Source organism: Macaca fascicularis, chromosome 2 (genome assembly GCF_037993035.2).
Source record: "Macaca fascicularis isolate 582-1 chromosome 2, T2T-MFA8v1.1".
Classification (NCBI taxonomy): Eukaryota; Metazoa; Chordata; class Mammalia; order Primates; family Cercopithecidae; genus Macaca; species Macaca fascicularis.
The window spans coordinates 83,904,750-83,918,366 of NC_088376.1; the positions used below are offsets into that span (position 1 = coordinate 83,904,750).

Sequence of the window (13,617 nt, forward strand, 5' to 3'; positions counted from 1 at the left end):
TGTTGAATAACAGTGGTGAAAGTGGGCATCCTTGTTGTGTTCCAGATATAAGAGGAAAGGCTTTCAGTCCTTCCCCATTCAGTATGATACTAGCTGTAGATCTGTCATATGTGGCTTTTATTATGTTAAGGTATACTCCTTCTATACCCAGTTTTTTTGAGGGTTTTTACCATGAAAGGATGTCAAATTTTATCAAATGCTTTTTCAGTATCAATTGAAATAATCATATGAGTTTTGTCCTTCATTCTTTTGATGTGGTGTACCACATCTATTGATTTGCATATGTCGAACCATCATTGCATCCCTGGAATAAATCCCTCTTGGTCATGATGAATGAACTTTTTAATATGTTGTTGAATTCAGTTTGCTAGTATTTTGTTGAGGGTTTTTGTATCAATAATTATCAGGGATATTGGCTTGTAGTTTTATTTTTATGATGTGGTTTGTGTGGCTTTTCTATCAGGGTATTATTGGCCTCATAGAATGCCAATAGGTAGTTTTTCAACACTTATCCCTCCCTCTCTCTCCCCCTCCTCTAGTAATCCTTAGTATCTGTTTTCTCATCTTTGTGTCCATCTGTACTTAAGGGGTTTAGCTCCCACTTATGAGTGAGAACATGCAGCACTTGGTTTTCTGTTCCTGCATTAATTCACTTAGGATAATGGCCTCCACCTACATCCATGTTGCTACTAAGGCCATAATTTCATTCCTTTTTATGGCTGCATAGAATTTCAGGGTGTATATGTACCAAATTTGCTTTGTCCAGTTCACCACTGATGGGTATCTAGGTTGATTTGATGTCTTTGCTATTGTGAATAGTGCTGTGAGGAACATATGCATGCATATGACTTTTTGATAGAACAACTTATATTCCTTTGGGTATATACCCAGTAATGGGATCGCTTGGTTGAATGGTAGTTCTAAGTTCTTTGAAAAACACAAATTACTTTCCACAGAACATAGATCTTACACTTTTTCCTCCCAGTGCTTTCCTCTCAGTATTATCACCTCTTTTAACAACACAGCACCTTTTGGATGCTCTATCCATCTTGAAATCACCAGTATCAGCAGACAGCAGAACATGCTAGGAATCATGAAGCAAATTAAATGTCAAGCAGAAATGAGTCAATGTGCCCTGTGTTTCATTAACACCATCCAGTGAAGTTACAAATTCTGCCTGAACTGAAATCTAAGCCACATCAAGATCAGGGGGCTTGTGCTTGGATCTGTTTTCCTCCTGAGTTATGAAGGGCTGAGTTGTTGCTATTGAGCTAAAAAAACAAGGCTATCCTTGAGCCACCAGTATCATTTTCAATCTTACCTGGCCAGTAACTTCTCTGTTTCTTCTGTTGCTCCCTTGTCACTAGGGTCCAAAGTGGGTAGCCTGTTTTTGTATTGAAAGAGAGCAGGATCTTGCTGCTCAAACACTCTACCCACCTCATTACTATTTCATTGCTGCATGTCTTTTCTAATATTCCTAAACTATACCCCTAATCTTGACATGAGCAATTAGTGCAATTTTCACAAACATCGTCTTCCACAACATCATCCAAGGGTGGGTGATGCCTAAAGATGATGATTCATTTTCTTTCATGCACTAATTACTGCAAAAAGAGCAGGAGCCCATGTGAGTCACCTAAGACCATGGTGATGGTTTTACAGTCAGCAGCAGCATCCAGCTTCCCCTCACCTCATTTCCAAATCCTGCTACTTTTTTCCCTTCTTTTCCAGTTTGTTCTCTACTTTTCTGTGCCTGCAAGGTAACAGTAGATTTAAAAGTGGGCTGTTATAGTAGTGAGATATTATTGTGAAATAGCAAGCATACATCATTTGATAATCATAAGCAGAAGAGGTCTTGGGGAACAGTCATATGATTACAAGCCTTATATTTCATAAGCTGAAGATTTGAGGACAGAATATCACAAACAGTGTGAATTCTGGAGGTTAGTTCTGATTTATCTATTTTGCTTATGACAAGGTTAGTCTGTATTTGCTTCCAGTTCTCCAAAGGTGTCCGTGGCTCCTGGATACCAGATTTCCTATTTTATTTCTTACATTTTAGGTTTTAGGTGAATGGCATGACAGCTAACAGCAAGCACCTGGAATCCTATTGAGGATGTGTGCCGTGTCTTTTTATCCTAATCGGTATGACTAGAAACTTTTCAACTTTTTGGATTTCCTCAAGGAATTGTAGTTTCACTGAGTTTCTCTTTTTTTTATTTTTAATTCCTGTTTTGATCTTTACTATTTCATTTATTCCACTGACTTTAAGTTTAATTTGCCCTTTTCTGTAGTTTCATAGGTAGAAACTGAGATCATAATTTAGACCTTTCTTTGGTCAAGTATAGGGACTTTAGGCTATACATCTTCCTCTATATACTGCTTCAGTGGCATCCCACAAATTTTGAGATGTGCTTACCTTGTTATTTAGTTTAAAATGCTTTGTAATTTCTCTTTGAATTTCTTCTTTGATCTATGGGTTATTTGGCTGTATGTTATCTAATTTCCAAATATATTGGGATTTTCCACAGATTTTTCTGTTATTGATTTCTAATTCAATTCTGTTGTGTTTAGAGAACCCGCTCTGTGTAACTGGAATTCTTTCCTATGTTGAATTTTTATTTTTATTCATTTCAAAGTATTTTTAAATTTCCCTGTGATTTCTTTTTTGACCCATTGTTTTATTTAAGAATGTGTTTAATTTCTACATATTTGTGAATTTCTCAAATTTCCTTATGTTATTGATTTCTGATTTTTTATTAATTTCATCATGGTCAGAGAATATACTTATTTTAATCCAGCCTTATCCCTTCTTCATGAAATATCTGTTGAAATCTTTTGGATATTTGAAGAAAACTTTTGGCTGATTATTGAGCTGTAAATATTTCCATATTCTAGACATTATTTTATTTATAAATATCTATATTTTGTCTATAGTATTTAAATAATTCAATCACTTTATTTTTCTATGTGTTGTGAGACAAGTGTCAAGGTTTTTTGTTTTTCATATCGAAGTCCAATTATTTCAGCACCATTTGATGAAAAAATTATTATTACTTTTTTTTCTGAGATGTAGTCTCACTCTGTCACCCAGACTGAAGTGCAGTGACACTCTCTCAGTTCCCTGCAGCCTCTGCCTCCTGAGTTCAAGCAATTCTCCTGCCTCAACCTCCCGAGTAGCTGTAACTGGGATTACAGGCACCCACCACCACACTTGGCTAATGTTTGTATTTTCAGTAGAGACGGGGTTTTTCCATATTGGCTAGGGCAGGCTGGTCTCGAACTCCTGACCTCAAGTGATCCGCCCGCCTCAGCCTCCCAAAGTGCTGGAATTACAGGAGTGAGCCACTGCGCCTGGCCGAAAAGATTATTCTTTATTCGTCAAAATTGCCTTGGCATCTTTGTTCAAAATCATTCATGTATGTGTGGATCTATTTTTGAATTCTGTATTCTGTACCATTGTTCTACATGTCCATTTTTATGCCGACAGGTCGTTATCTTGATTAATGTCAATTTACTGTAAGTCATAAAATCAGTTAACATGAGTTTTAAAATTCTATTTTTTAATTTATTTTGGATATTCTAGAAAATTTACATGTCTATATAAATTGTACAACCTCCTTGTTAATTTCTACAAAAAAAAAATACTGCAGATATTTAGACTGAGATTGCATTGAATCCATAGATCACTTAAAGGAGAATTTACATCTTAACAATATTAACTCTTCTGACCCATGATCATGGTGTGTCCCTCCACTTCACTGGATTTTCTTTCATTTTTCTCAGTATCATTTTATAGTTTTCTGGATACAAATCCTTCACACATTTTGTTAAATTTTTCCATAGGTATTTAATGTATTTTTATGCTAACTTATATTTTTGTTTTTTCATTATGTAATTGTTCATTGTCGGTATAGAGAAATACATTTGATTTTTGGATATTGGCCTTGTATCCTACTACCTTGATAACCTCACTTATTAATTTTCTTGTCTTTTTGTCTGGTAAATTCTTTGAGATTTTCTGCATAGAAGATCATGCCATCTGGGAATAAACAGTTTTACTTCTTTTCTTCCAATCTACCTGCTGCATATATTTTTTCTTGCCTTAGTGCACAGGCTAAATTGCCCAATAAAATACTGACTAAAAGTGGTGAGATAAGACATCCTTACCTCATTCCCAATCTTAGAGGGGAAAGTATTACTCTTTTACCATTAACTATGATATTATCTGTATGTTTACCATTAAGCATGACATAGATGTCCTTTACCGAGTTAAGGAATGTCCCTTTTATTCCTAGAGTGCAGAGAATTTTGATCATGAATAGATATTAATTTCTGTCAAATGCTTTTACTATATGTATTAAAGTAATTTTCTTAGTGATTTTTTTTGACATACATAGAAATCATGTTTTTATGGCAGGTACAGATACCTTAAATTGTTTTATATATTTAATTGCTGGTCCATCTTCTTCAATAAAAAGAAAACCACAAGAAAATAAACTTTGCCTTTTCACCAACATATCCCCAGTACCTAGAACATTCCTGGAACATTGTGGGTTCTCAGTAAGTATTTATTGAATAAGTAAATTCATATAGGAATAATGCTTGCCATATGATATTCTTTTGTGCATCTAATCATCCACCATCTTCATTAAATATTGAGGCCCTAGATGACAAAGAATGCCCCACTCATCTTTTTGTTTCCCACAACACTTAACATAAGGTTTTAGATTGGGGTATCCACAAACTTTTATGAATTTGAATACATTTGAATTGAAACTCATCATTGCCTAATTGAAACATCTTTTCATTCCATTCTGGTGGGTAGGAAAGGGGTAACAGAGAATCAGGAGAAAATGATGGCATGGCAGAGTTACATCAGCTCTCTCCACTTGCCCCTGGCTCTTTTCTCCTCAGATTCTGCCCTGTAAGGTGGAACTCAGGCATTTTTCTCCCTGAGTATACAGCTTAGCATTTGAAGTCAATAAAACTGATCCTTAGATGATGAGCATCTTTTGTTACAACCAAGCTCTAATCTCAGATTCTTATCCTGACCTGTATAACCGCCAGCAAGTCACATCACCTTACAGAGCTGTGCTGGGTTTTACTTTCATTACAAGGAAGGATTCTACTTCTCAGGGTCATTACAGAATAGTTGAAAGAGAAAGTATCAAAGTGCTGTGAAAAGATGACATCAGTAGTGATCTCAATTTTTAATTAAGAGATGAAACTAGAGACTCTTTTCTCTATGAGATTTAGGGTATACTAGTCATGAAAAGACATTACAAGTCAGTTCTATTTTTGTAAGATTGCACCATAGAGAGATTCTTCTAGTATTGTTACACAATTTAAATATCGTGATTACTTTGGCCTATGTTTCCTCAATCATTTCACAGATATATATGGAGCTCTGTGACAAGCACTGTTATAACTACAAAGGAAAGTTAGGGAGGAAAACCCCTGATCGCTGGGTTTACATTCTAGTGGTGAAACCAGACATACTAAGCAGTTAAATACCTCTGCGTGATAAATGCAATGAGAATGATCTAGGTGTTTGTATCATTGTATCCTAGAGAAAGGGTCCCTCACTGGAGTTGGGGAAGTGATGTTGGTGATGAATTTTAGGAAGCAGTTCCTGAGATATGTCTTAAAGAATAAGTAAACACTCAGCAAATATGGAATAAATGTTGCTTATCCCATTCTGCTTGGATTAAAGTTCCTGAAAGAGCCCAGCGAGGGAACGAAAAGGAAGGGAGACGTTCCACGGAGGAATTACCAGTATTCAATTTGGAGAATGACAAATAGGAGGCTGAGGAAGGAGGAAATGCAGTAGAAGAATTGATTCAGGGGACTTCAGGTCATGGGAGGCCACATGTACTTCACTGAGGAGTTCGGACATGATCCTGAAGGAGTCAGAAGAAAAGAACTGACCTGGGCATACGTTAGTTTAGATGGATCACTCTGAGTGAGACATTTTTCTTTGAAGTCTTTGAAATAACTGCAAACAATCTTACGATGTCCATTCTTCACTCCCACTCTCCATGGCTCTCTGGGAATGATAATCCAAGATTAGTCCACAACATGGGAGATTTTGTTTGATCTTGGTGTGTTATCTGTATGAACCCAGGACTCGGCTTCTAGTTATGATCTGCCTTTCTCCCATGGTTACTTTCATGCTAGTTAAGTAGACTTCTCTCTTGTTCTCTTGTTTTCTTTGCTTATTCATAACTTCTGGTCCCTTAAAACTTGGCTTGTACATAGCTTAAATTTTTTAACTTCAGCCCTGACTCCACATGATTTCAAAAGTAGAATGCTCAATACCAGCACACCTTGGTTTCTGAGTATATTAGTTCAAAATCTCAAGAGATAATTGGCCCAAGTCATTTGCCTGTCAATGACCTATTTTTGGGTCATATGACTATCCCTGGTTCAACCACGTGCAGCTAGAAAGAACAGATTTTCATCATACAAAATGACTGCTAGGGTCACTTGTTTTGACAATGGCCTTTGGTAGGAGCAGTCCTCCTCTGCTCATGGCACAGACAGATGCCCTAAGACACATCATCTACACAGACTTAATTCTAATCATCATTTCATGCATTGAGAATTTTGAAATTGTTCCCAGGAAAAGTATGAAGTATTGGTCAGTTTGCTTGCTTTCTCCTTCCTTCCTTCCTTCCTTCCTTCCTTCCTTCCTTCCTTCCTTCCTTCCTTCCTTCCTTCCTTCCTCCCTTCCTTCCTCCCTCCCTTCCTTCCTTCCTTCTTTCCTTCCTTCCATCCTTCTTTCCTTCCATCCTTCCTTCCATCCTTCCTTCCTTCCTTCCTTCCTTCCTTCCTTCCTTCCTTCCTTCCTTCCTTCCTTCCTTCCTTCCTTCTATTCTTTCTTTTTCTTTCTTTTGCCTTTTTTATTGATGTTAAATTCCTGTAACACAAACTTAAAGTGTATAATTCAATGCCATTTAGTACACTCACAGTGTTGTGGGGTAAGCCTTTTATAACCATGTAGCACCCAGATTTTCCTATTCTTGAATTTTATTTCTTTCCTAAAATATTAGTAAATGACATTCTCAGAATATGAATCACAATCAAAACTGGGGAATCCTACTGTGCTACTGGCATGTAACTTGAAAGAAGTTCATGGAGGGAGCTCAGGTGAGAGACTTCAGCTACTGGCAATATTTGCAATTTATCTAGAGTTTAGAGGTTCTTAATCCTGGCTGCATATGGGAACCACTCGGAATGTTCAAATTATTTATGCCTGGACTCTCTCTTTAGAAACTTTTATTTAATTGGTTTGGTGACCCTAGCATCAGTGTTTTTGGTTTTTTTGTTTGTTTGTTTGTTTGTTTTTGTTTTTGTTTTTTAACAATCTCCCCAGGCAATTCTAATGTAAACCCAATGATGGGTGATAAAGATATCATTGTAAATGACCATATTTGTGGCAAGCACATGGGAGCAAAACCCTGATTCAGAGATAGAAGCACAGGGAATCATTTAAATAGGAAGAGCAAACTTGAAAATGAGAGAGATGAAGCAATCCAGGCAACAATGTGGAAGGAAGAAAGAAAGTAGAGCCCAAGAGAGGCAAAGCAGCTGGAGTTGAGGAATCTTCCTAAAATTTTAGCCATGTAGGACCTTCTGGATTCTTGTGACTCCAAAAGTGATCCATACACTGGCAGCATTGCATAACACATGGAATCTTGTTAGAAATACAGCATCTCCCACCCACCCCAGACCCTCCAAATGAGACTCTGCATTTAACAAAATCCCCAGGTGACCCATATGCACATCCAAGATTGATGAGTACTATCTATATTCTAAGGGGAAGACAGCAAAGCATTAATTTAAGGAGATAAATTTCTTCCTTTTGAAAACTATGTGTTTAAGGCAGAAAAAAACCTTGACTAAGTCAGAAGCCCGGCTATCTAGTCTCAGCTCTTCCACAATCAGCTCAGTGACCTTTCATATTTTCCTTCAAAATTTTTCAGTCTGAAATGTCCTTTCATTTATCAGTAGACAGTCATAATGGCTTGAACCCTCAGTTCCTTCAGGTCTATATTTTGAAAGAAACTAAAACAAGACAACGGGACAAGGAAGGCACTATATTACACAGGCTGCTTACGGAAGGCTTCTCTGTTTTTGAAATTGGATAGTGACAAGTTATAATTGTATGTATTTATGGGGTACCAAATGATATATGTATGGGAATTACTGACTCAAACTCATTGAAATATCTATCAATTACCTCAAATACTTATCACTTACTCCTCGGGTCTAACTGAACTTTGTGTTTTTTGACCAACATATCCCATTCCTCCCACTCTCCAGACTCAACTAAGCACCATTCTAAGAACCAACTCAAGTTCTACGTATTCAATTTTTTAGCTTCCACATGTAAGTGAGATAATGCAGTATTTCCCTTTTTGTGCCTGGCTCATTTCATTTAGCACAATGTACTCCAGGTTCATCCATGTTATCACAAAGGACATAATTTCCCCTTTTCAAGGGTGAGTAATATTCCTTTCTGTGTTTATAACACATTTTTTAATCCATTCATCTATTGATGGATACTTAATTTGATTCCATAACTGGGCTATTGTGAATAATGCTGCAATAAACATGGAAATGCAGATATTTCTTTAACATCTGATTTCAAATCCTTTGGCTATATACCCAGAAGTGGGATTGGTGGATCATATGATAATTCTATTTGCAGTTTTTGAGAAACCTCCATACTGTTTTGCATAGTAGCAGTGGTAATTTACATTTCCACCAACAGGGTACAAGAGTTTCTTTTTCTGCACATTCTTGCCAACACTTGTTAAATTTCATCTTTTTGTTAATAGCCATTCTGACATGTATGAGATAGTATCTCATTGTGGTTTTAATTTGCGTTTCTTTAATGACAAGGGATGTTGAGCATTTTTAATGTATCTGTTGACCACTTGTATATCTTCTTTTGAGAAATGTCTATTCAGGTCCTTTGACCATTTTTAAATTGGGTTGTTTTATTGCTATTGAGTTATTTGAGTTCCTTATATATTTGGGATATTAACCCTTTTCCAGATGTATGGTAATATGCTTTGACTGTGTCCCCACCCTAATCTCATCTTGAATTGTAGTTCCTATCATCCCCACATGTTGTGGGAGGGACTCGATGGGAGTTAATTAAATCATAGGGGCAGTTACTCCCATGCTGTTCTCATGATAGTGAGTTCTCACGAGATCTGATGGTTTTATAAAGAACTTTTCCCCTTTTGCTTGGCACTTCTCCTTCCTGCTACTATGTGAAGGACATGTTTGCTTCCCCTTCTGTCATGACCGTAAGTTTCCTGAGGCATCCCCAGCCCTGCAAACCTGTGAGTCAATTAAACCTCTTTCCTTTATAAATTACCCAGTCTTGAGTACTTCTTTATAGCAGTGTGAGAATGTACTAATACATATGGCTTGCAAATATTTTCTACCATTCCATAAGTTGTCTTTTCACTCTGATAATTGTTTCTTTGCTGTGCAGAAGACTTTTCATTTGATGTAATCATATTTATCTTTTGTTGTTGTTGTTGTCTGAGCATTTGGCATCAAATCTAAAAAATCATTGCCTAGAGCAATGTCATAGGGTTTTAGCAAGGGTTTTTCTTATATTTGAGCAAATAACTGAAGCAAATGAGGGTTCAAGTTATATGAATATCTGTTGATGAATGAAAGAGAATTTCAGGTTGAAAAATAGAGAAGGAAAGAAAATAACAGGAAGGTTTATCAGAGACGGTTAAGTAAATTATAGCCTACACATTTAAGAGAAAACTATGCATACATTAAGAAGGTTGATCTATATTAATACTTAGTAGCATGGAAAGATTTTTAAAATAATTTCTTGAGTTGAAAACAAGCAAGTGTACAATTTTATTCTATTTATATAAAAGTGTGTGTGTGTGCATGCATGCCTGCATGTTTGTGTGTGTGGAGGCAATGCATACATAGAGAAGTATTTAGAAAGATGGTTACAAAATGTTCACAAGGGTGATCTATTAGACATACACAAAAATAAAGATGATTGAATAATGTTTATTGTCTGTCTCTCTCACCAGAATGTAAACTCTATGAAAACAGGAACTTAGCTTTGTTCACTACTTCATTCCTAGTATCTAGATACATAGTGAATGAATCACAAAGGAAAGAAGAAAATACATTGCTTATACACAGACCAAATAATGGCTCAGATTACTGGAGTTCAAAGGCATGAAGGGGAACAAAGGAGATAACAGTAGATGTCTGAGCAGATTTGATTGGGCAGAGCTTTGAATCCCAGCATAAACCTGGACTTCAAGCTTCAGGAAATGGGTAGCCATTGCTCACTGAGAGGACGAGGTGGAGGATGGATTTTCTTTCTTTTTTTTTTAAGTGTAAGTATGGACTTTATTTTTTTAAAAGTCTTTTGAGAACTGCAAATTATGAAGTAAAAGCAGATCACTATGTAGAAATCTAGTGAATACATTTTGCCAGTGCATGAAAACTTTATCAAAGTTATTCATTTAACAAATTCACCCCATTCACAATACTCAGTTATAATGTTCTTTTTAAGGCTACTATACCTTTCTTTCAAATTTCAAACAATATTACATGTTATTCCCTCAAAATGAACTTTTAAACAACAAACTTTTGGCTCATAAGAATGGCACCTTCAAAAGGGGCGATTTCCACTCAGTCTCTGGTGGCATTATTCCAGGCTAGTTTCTTTCACCAGTTAAAAACTTTCAAAATGTTCACTTTTAACACAAAGTCTTTCCATGAAATATGTGGCTACATTTTCCCCCTTGATGACTACATACATAGATGGGTAGCAGCAAGAGAAGATGAAAATGAACAGGCAGTCATTAAAATGAATGGATCAATTGTATACAAGAAATATTTGGCTCATGGCAATTAAAAATGGCAACTAGGGTATGTTAATTGCCAGAGGCTTGAGTCATTACTGAATATGTTAAGAGAATGAAGCCAGTCCAGTATGACCAAGTAGGAATATATAATTGTCATTGCACTTCATTTGTCATAGCAAATGCTCTAAGCCAATAGGAAATCTAAGCTATATCTAGATTCCGAATTAGAACATGCTGACCTTTACATTTTCAACGGTTTTTACTGGGTTTACTATATCAGTCATTTTCTTTACTCAAACTCCTTTACGAATTCTTTCCTATCAATCTAAGTGTATTCTGTGCATAAAATACCTTAAACGAAAAGACTTTTCTAAGGTTCATTTGAAAATGGTTGTATAAAAAAATAGCCATTTGTTTTGCCTGGAAAGATACAAACTAAATGCAGAAGTTTCTCAAGGGGAAAAAGCTCATCTTTCTTCTTCTCACTACCTCTGCCACATTTTGATTTCTGAAACATTTCAAGTCTGTTCTCCATGGCTTCTCTAAGGATAAAACCCAGAGAGCAAACAATTGAGCTTTAGGACATCTGGAGTTAAAAATGCAAAAAGAAAAAAGTTAACTGCAAGCAATGGTCCACATACTCAAGATTCATGTTAAATAAGTTCAGTTATTACATATGGGTTTTTCATTGATGAGTAGGGCTCTGGGCAAGGCATATTATCACACAAATCATTGCCTTTTGAGACTTTGGATACTTTCACAGTTTAATTTGCAAACAGAAGTTTTATAATAAATCATTTTTTAACCAAATCATATCTTGAAAACTGTTTATAGAAAACTCAGGGAATAAAGTGAACTGTTCATTGTGGAAGGCCTTAAATTATATTATTACAGTAGAAAATACAGGAGGTAGAAGATAACTGATAAGACTAATGCAACATTAGATTCAAATCTATACCTCCTGTAGCTACTTAAAACATGGTTTTAGAAACTAAACCCAACATTTCCAGCAACCATAGAAACAGTTAAAATAAAATTTGCCATGAAAGCCCTTATGTCATGCTTGATACAGGGAGGTAGGAAGATGTAAGAACCAGGACACATGAGACATGACATTTTATCTACAGCTTCTGTTTGTTTTACAGAGGGTGTAGTTTCAAATTTCAGTCACGTTCTTCAGCTTCAGATTCAGATCCTTCTTCAGGATTTTTGAACCACTCTCCAAACTTTCTCATTTGCTCAAGGAAAACACTCTTCCCCTTTGCAACATGTGTACCTTTATACCACTTCAAAATGGGCTCTTCGCTCAAGATTACAGCTTTATAAAAAAGCACCACTATTTTCTGGAAGGCTTTCATGAAATGAATGTTGTCATAGCAATACTCCTGAATCTTCAGTTACAGAGTCGGCTCAGACTGACCTTGAGTAGTAAAGGCGGCAAGTAGAGTGCTGTATTGCTTCAAATGCTTGACAGTTTGCTGTGCTACAAGCTCCTCTTTTTTGTTGCATTCCACAGACCTCATTACATTTGACCAGACTGTTTTGATGACAACTGGTTCTGGGATGTTGGTTTTTTTTCATCTCCTCCTTGACATATAAAATTATATCCTTAAATGGATCACCACGGGACATCTGTTCTTGAAGTTCTTTCTGGAGCTCCTTACAAGCTCTGATGGATTGCTAATTCCGAACATATTCCGAAAGCTCTTTCAAGCCTGCCTCAGTAAAATACTTTGTGAAGTGTTTAATGCTTTGCTTATTGGCGGGAAGAAGTTCCATCAGGCTATTATCCATGCTGACTTTCCGAAGACTTGAAGCTACTGCATTGATATCTTTTTCATTTATTCATGATTTAAAGAGCTTTACAGCAAAAGCTGCTGAAACCCCTTCTTTAACCAAATTCTCATTATAAAGGCTATTAAGAATGGATGTCATTAGCCAGAAGAACACCAGTCAACATAGCCAGTTTGTTCCTCTCTGACTCAAAAACCCTTTCAGAACAGCAGCAGCTTTTTTACTTCATCTTCACAACCTTTCTCCAGGTATTTGTAGTGCCTGATTAACTTGTTAAAAACCTGAGCAAATGCTTGCATGGTCTGTAGGTCTTCTTGGGCTGCAAACACTCAGACATCTGGATGCATCATGTCATCTGCCAGTGAACCACCTGGGGCCAGCATTCCATCAGCCACCAGAATGTCAATGAGTGTTTCTGCACATCGACGGTAATCAAGTTTTGTTCCAGGAAAGCATCAAGAAACTTAGCTACTGCTTCCAAATTAGTACCAGTTTCAGTTAAGCCTTGAATAATACAGTCTTGAAACTGAGTAGGGTCAACCCTCTCTTTTTCATCTCTTTTTCTGGTTTTAAAATGCTGGGCCTGATAGCGTTGGTTTTTGCTGCTTTTAATTACTCATAAAAGACACCCGAATTTAAGGCAAAGAGGAAAGAGCCAGAAATCCCCAATGTAGCAGCAACTGCCATGGTGTCTCCTCTGCAACCAGAACCGAGGATGGATTTTCACAACACTGTCTAGCCTGATGGATGCTCTTCTCCATCTCTTACTACAAAACAAACTCTCTATGAATAAACAAGACATTCAGATATCTTTCAGGCTCCTAACTGATGGAGAGTTTTAAGCTAGTTAAGGCTTTAGGGCTTAACATTCACTTGCTGGTTGATGAAGGCCCAGAAAACAAAGTGAAAATGCTTCTGTTTCCCTGTTTCAATCTGTGTGCCACCATCT

At 36.6% G+C, this 13,617-nt stretch overlaps 1 pseudogene; it reads right to left on the minus strand.

Annotated features, from left to right (window-relative positions):
• Nucleotides 1–11,609: 11,609 nt before the first annotated feature.
• LOC102116475 (eIF5-mimic protein 2 pseudogene) lies at nt 11,610–13,335 on the minus strand (annotated as a pseudogene).
• Nucleotides 13,336–13,617: the final 282 nt, after the last annotated feature.